The sequence below is a fragment of the Medicago sativa genome, chromosome 6 (genome assembly GCF_051527215.1).
Source record: "Medicago sativa cultivar Bolivia chromosome 6, Bolivia_mono, whole genome shotgun sequence".
NCBI lineage: Eukaryota > Viridiplantae > Streptophyta > Magnoliopsida > Fabales > Fabaceae > Medicago > Medicago sativa.
Genome location: NC_140754.1, coordinates 15,270,142 through 15,276,620, shown reverse-complemented (window position 1 = coordinate 15,276,620; position 6,479 = coordinate 15,270,142). Strand labels below are relative to the sequence as shown.

At 33.7% G+C, this 6,479-nt stretch overlaps 1 pseudogene; it reads left to right on the top strand.

Moving 5' to 3' along the window:
• The first annotated feature begins 244 nt into the window (after positions 1–244).
• Positions 245–4,941, top strand: LOC146913155 (putative F-box/LRR-repeat protein At3g18150; annotated as a pseudogene).
• The last annotated feature ends 1,538 nt before the right edge of the window (positions 4,942–6,479 follow it).

The following is a 6,479-nucleotide window of genomic DNA, read 5'->3' as shown; positions in this document are numbered from 1 at the left end:
CGATCACAGAGAAAGTGTTGAGAAGAAGAGAAATCGAAGAATCAGAGAATACGAAGGGAAACATTCAGCAAAACCAAATCAAATTCAACAGAGATTCGAAGCAAGTTCATCAAGATTGAACTGGCTTCGTCAAAACCATGCATGTTCACATACTTTCGAATCTGTTACTATCTCAAAGAGTCGAATCCACACACCTTTAGATCTAGCAAAATCTAAGGAGTTTTTGAATGTTTGAGCGTTAGAAATGGGAACAGGAGAGGAAGACGAACGTTTCTATGTATTTGGTTTTGAAAATAGCATCGGATCGTCGGAGAAGATGAAGATTCCGATGAATCTTCATCTTCCTCCGCCGTCCTCCGCCTCTGTTCCCAGTTTCCGGCAAGGCCACTAACCTAGAGAGAGGACAGAGCGTTTTAGGATGTAGAGAGAGAAAGAGAGGGAGAAAATGAGGAAAACGTTGGGGAGGGGTTTATATAGACCCCCTAGATCATGTTTCCACCGTCAGATCTAGGTTTAGGGGGAACTGGATCAATCCAACGCCCCTGATGCGTTTGGATGATCCAGATCCCTGTTGGATCTTGGGCTTGGGTTCCAGCTTGTCTGGACTTCGTATTCTGGTGTTTTTTTTGCTATTTCAATAGTGTTTCTAGCTTCTTGCACCCCCTATGTGTTCAAAAGCCTTGATAAAATTCTAGAAAAATTCCTATGTGTTTTTAATGTGTTTCTTGATAGTTTTGGTGATTGCTTTACATGGTAAAAATTGATAAAAAAATATATAGTATTACTTGTAATTTATTAGTCTTTCTTGTGATTTTTTTTTTTTTTTGCTATGTTTGATATGATATTTTGCCAAGTTGACATTTGTGTTTGTTGTGTAATCTTGGGATATGCTTGCCTTTGATATTGAGTCTTCTTCCTACTGTTTGTGAATATGATTTGTCAATTTCTTGTGTTGCAAGACAACCTAAGGTTTGTTTGTGGAGATGAAGTGCCAAATATGCCTAAACGTGTCATAATTCTTGACTTGAGTGTGTTCTTGTAATTCTCACATAATTGAGTATGATAAAACCTTTAGAAAATTGTCATGATGTGAGGATTATAGGTCATACACTTGCTTTGATGTTATGATGAATCTTAGGCCTATCTTTACTACTTTTAGGTTAAGGGTTTTATCATTTTCTTGTCAAGTCTTTAGTGTTTCTTTTGCCTATAATTTCCATTCTATGATCCCTTATGCTACTAACCACTTTGCTTCATGTTTCATGCATTCCATAAGGCATCTCATCCTCCATCGTATATTTTGGTCTTTATCTTTCTTACACTTTAAAATACATGCAAAATTTAGAGTGTAAAACCTAGGAATTCTTGTATTTTACCTTATGCTTTTAATTCCTTGCAAGACCATAGAATGTAAACTAGGGCATATGTAAAGGGCAATGGACTCTAATGATGTACACCGACACAAGCACCGACATATGCACACACATCACATAGATACTTTAGATGCATGTTTAGGGTATGCATGCCTTAGATGCATGTTTAGGGAATGTATGCTTAGATGTATGTCTAGAAACTTTGAAACTTAGGCAAAAATCCTTTTTCCAAAAAACATGAACAACATCACTCAAATCTTTTTCCTAATAAACTTTGGGATCAAAATCCCATTGATTTTCCTTTTATTTTCTTAAACAAAAATTTTAATGAATTTTTTATCATACTTAGACTTTTTTGCAAAATGACTAATTCAACCTCATATTTTCACAATCTTATGCCCTTGAGGCCTCTTTCTATCATTCTTCAAAATTCCATTTTCAAACTTAAAATCAACCAACAAAAACAAAAAACATTTCTTGTGGAAGAGAACTACGGTGGATTTGATCCCTTAAAAGGGTACGTAGGCAAGGAAACAATATTCCTTCAATTCAATTAAAATAAAAATTCAAACATCTTCTTCTCCCTCCAATTCTTCACTTAGTAAACTCTTAGGTGTAAATATCACTTTTCAAATAGCATTTAAAAATAAAGCGCGCGCGTAGAAAGTAAAGACGGTTCCTATAGGATACTATAGTCGTTATGGGTGCCTAACACCTTCCCGTAACGAAAACAACTCCCGGACCTCGATGCTCAAGGGTTTTTCTTATTTTTCCCTTCCCAAGAAAAAATGAGATATCAAAGGTTAAAAAGGTTCAAACGTAATCAATGTTTGACACCCGAAAAACCAAGATAAAACAGTCGCAATGCACTCCAACCATCTGTCAACAACGGCCGACTAATTGATTTGTTGAACATGACGTTATGAGTATTCCCATCACCATCTAGCAAGTGCCATTACTCCGGTAGCTTGTAGAAATATTCAGCAACAAAGAATGGTTGCAGTTCTCCGACATCCTAGAAGTTAGACAGTGTATTAAAAAAAATGAAAAACAATTGCAAGCTGATTTAAACAACAACAAAAAATATTAAATCCAACCAAAAGAGAATTTAATTTACGGACTCCGTTCATCTTAGAAGTTTACGGACTCCGTTCATCTTATTTAAATAGAAAAAGATTAAATCATCAAGTGAAACAAACCTGATTTTGTACATGCACTATGAAGAACGAACATTTAACTTAAGTGGTAAAATTTGGGGGAAACTTCACCTTTAAACGCATATCTTCCTATCACTCTATTTCGGATAGCAAATCAAAGTGAAAAAAATGTATGTGTGAAACATTGTAATGTCAGTACGAAGAACACCTTTTGATCAGCAATTAGTGTAGGGGATTGTTGACCGACTTTATTTGCATTAAAGACGTCTTCAATTGCATTAACTAAGTAATATGAGAGAAAATCTGTAGACTTTGAATCAACGGATGTGATTAAGTGTGAAAATAGAGGTTGAACGGATGAGATTAGATTAGTCATCAGTACATGTTTAGGTGGGAAAAATGCTAGGGATTAGGGAAAAGAAGAGTGAATTAGGGCAAACATGATTGCCAAGCAAGTCTAGCTTTTATAATAAAGGATATTTCTCACTTTGCTTTTAATTTTCAAAACTTGCCGCAGAACACACAATCAAAGCAGGGTGGGTTGGATTTTACTCAAATCAATATGAATCTCATGTCAGTGGCCGAGGTAACATTCTGGCATTTCTGGGTGTTTCTTCTACTGCAAGATATCCGGAATCCAGTGAAGAGAGTAAGACCAAAACATAACGACCATGATAACGAAGACAAACTAAGTGATTTACCCGAGTGTGTTTTACTTCACATACTCTCTTTTTTGAATACGAAATACGCAGTTCAAACTTGTATTTTGTCCAAAATATGGAAGAATATATGGAAGTGACTTCCAAGCCTTATCATAGGTTATTCACACTTTAAGGATCTCAGAGGTTTCGAATATTTTGTTCATGGATTTTTAGGCACACGTGATCGCTCAACGGCAATAGAAGCTCTTGATTTTCGCCAGGAGTGTCTCGCGGGGTATCAAAGCCATCTCGAATGGATTGTCAGATATGCTTTTACGCATAATGTCAAGCGAGTACGAATCAATGTCAGAAAAGTACAACACCTTCGGTCTTACTTCTTTTCATGTGACACTTTAACATCTCTTCATGTTTCTGTTGCTTCTCCTCCACAAACATTATTTCCAAATTCTTTGAATTTTCCAGCTTTAACCAACCTGTTTTTAGGTTCCTTTGACTTTGGTGTGGACGATGATGGCCGTGTTGAGCCTTTTACAAAATTTAAGAGGTTGAATAGTTTGATCCTTCAAAATTGTCGTGCTCTTGACAAACAAAACCTTTGCATATCGAGTGGCACACTCGCAAATTTAACAATACATGGAAACTTTTGGAAGTTTAACTCTTGCAACTTTGAGTTATACACTCGCAACCTCCGTACCTTTGATTTTAAGGGTATTCCTTCTGTTCAACAACTTTGTGGGAGCTACAGTAATATCTCTTCTGTCAAACATGCAAATATTAATGTAACACATTTTTCGAAAGCTGCAAAGACTTCGTTGATTCTGTACAACTGGCTGGTTGAGCTTGCTAATATTGAATCATTGACAATCAATTCAATTATTCTTCAGGTACTTTATGCAATGTTTGGTTGGTTTCACATTTTATTACAACAATTTTTTCCTTAATATGCTTGTTTTTTCAGTTATAACTTTTGTTGAAAAATATGACTTGTGTTAAATTGATTCTCATTCATAGCCATGCCTCATTGCTTAGATGCTCCACTCAGATCCTAACATATTAAAGGCGGAATTTCCTTCCTTTTGTAACTTGAAGTCACTGAAACTTCGAACGAACAAATCATCCATACCTAATGAATATCTGAATTTTTTGCTTCAAAACGCACCGTCAGCAAAGGTTGACCTCATACCTTACAAAGGTAAATTTGTTTTTTTTTAATTATTTTGTTTGATCTGTGACAAGATTATAATTTATAAGTAATTTTGTTTTATTTGATTCAGTTCCCTTGTGGTACCTATTCCTTGTTTGATAAAGTTTTTATTTTATGTCTAAAGCTTTTGCATAATTTTCCTTACACATGTCTGAAAAATATTAAGTTGACGAGTTCTGGAATAGTCTCAACAATTTATTGCTTTGTATTTCCTTTTTATTGCTATCTTCAATGATTCCCTGGTTGATATGCAACATATTGCGCCTAAATTCTTAAAGATATTGACATAAAGATTGGCTCCTATGTTCTTGATTTCTTGATGTCGTACTTATTTGGTAACGTGAAAATGGTGTTATTATTTTACTTGAAACCAGAACCAAGTGTACACCACAACAGAAGTTATAGATGCTGGGCTTTACAGAAAAAGAAGGGTGGAGGATATAATATCTAGAAGATTTTGTGGTGTTGTAGTTTTCCCAAGAGATCAGATTAAGCATGGATGCACTATAGTAACAACATTTTTGTCAAGAGAAATATTTTCGTAGCTAGATAGCTAGATAGAAACATTTTTGTCGAGAAATATTTTAGTCAGAAATTGCTTTGACGTGCTAAATTATTCTTCCAATTTTATTTCATTTTATTATACTTTAAGGGATTTATGTATTTAAGGAAATTTGTTTGAGATAACTTCAAGGCAACTAGTGTATTGTGTTTGAGGAAATTTTTGTTGGTGCCTGCTTCAAATTTTATGCTTTGTTTGAGTGTTACTTGTTTTTTAAATTTCCATTAATTTATGTTTGTACAAGATTAGCAACATTGCATTGATTAGATAATGCACATTAGGTTGAAGGTGAGTGGTGAGAATGCGAGATTTTTTTTTCCTGCCCCTCTTACAAAAAAAAAAAAATGATATATCTGCCCTCTGTTCAAAATTAATGATATAATTGCCCTTGTTCTTTATTTGATTTGGCGAACATGCACACCTTTTCAAATTTCTGGCATGTTCTAACTGTGATTTGGCGAACATGCTTATTTAATTATTTTTTTTCAATTTTTAGATGTTTGCCACTTAAAATGGCAAACATGAATAATATTTTTTTTTTCAATTTTTTATATGTTTGCCACTAGAAATGGCGAGCATGTTCATTATTTTTTTTTTCCTTTTTTTTTCGGTTATACCTTCTTTTTTTTTTTTTTTAGTTTTGGTCCCTAATGGATATAATTTTGATATCTTTTTGACATTTTTTAAACATAATATGAATATATAAGGGTTGAACATAATAAAAATACGTGATATGGATACATCTTGATCATAAAAATATTACAATGTTGACATTCATTTGAACATAAATTGGTCATTAAGGACAAAAACGGAAAAAAAATTATGAGGATAAAAACATTCTATTTTATTTTTTAGGGACTAAAATCAAAATTCCTTATTACAAAATACTTATTTAACCCAAAAAAAACTTTAAGGCATGTTCGCCATTTGAAACCATTTTAAAGAAAAAACACAAATATATATATATATATATATATATATATATATATATATATATATATATATATATATATATATCTTTAAATGGCATGTTCGCCATTAGAAAGAAACAACACAAAAATAATAATTTAAAATGGATGCTCGCCATTTGATTGGCAGAACACAGGATACCCTGCAAAAAACCTGCATGTTCGTCAGAAAAAGTTGAAAAAAATGTTATGCTCGCCAATTCAAATAGAGAACAAGGGCATTTGGATCAATAATTTTAAACAAGGGGCAGACATATCAATTTTTTTGGTGAGAGGGTCAGGAAAAAAAAATTCTGAGAATGCAGTCAATTCTCATGGTCAGAACATCAACCCGGTTCAAAAATAAAAGATACGGAAACACAAACACTAAGGCTCTGATACCACTTGTTACCGTGTTTTGGTGAGTATCATAAGCAATAACAAACTAATTATAATGATCCAGGACCAACAAGAGATCGGGACACCACATATCCACAAAAGTTCTTAAGCATTGGAAATGTGAATCACATCTCTTACATATCCAATATTTACGCTTATTCGTAATAGATGTTTG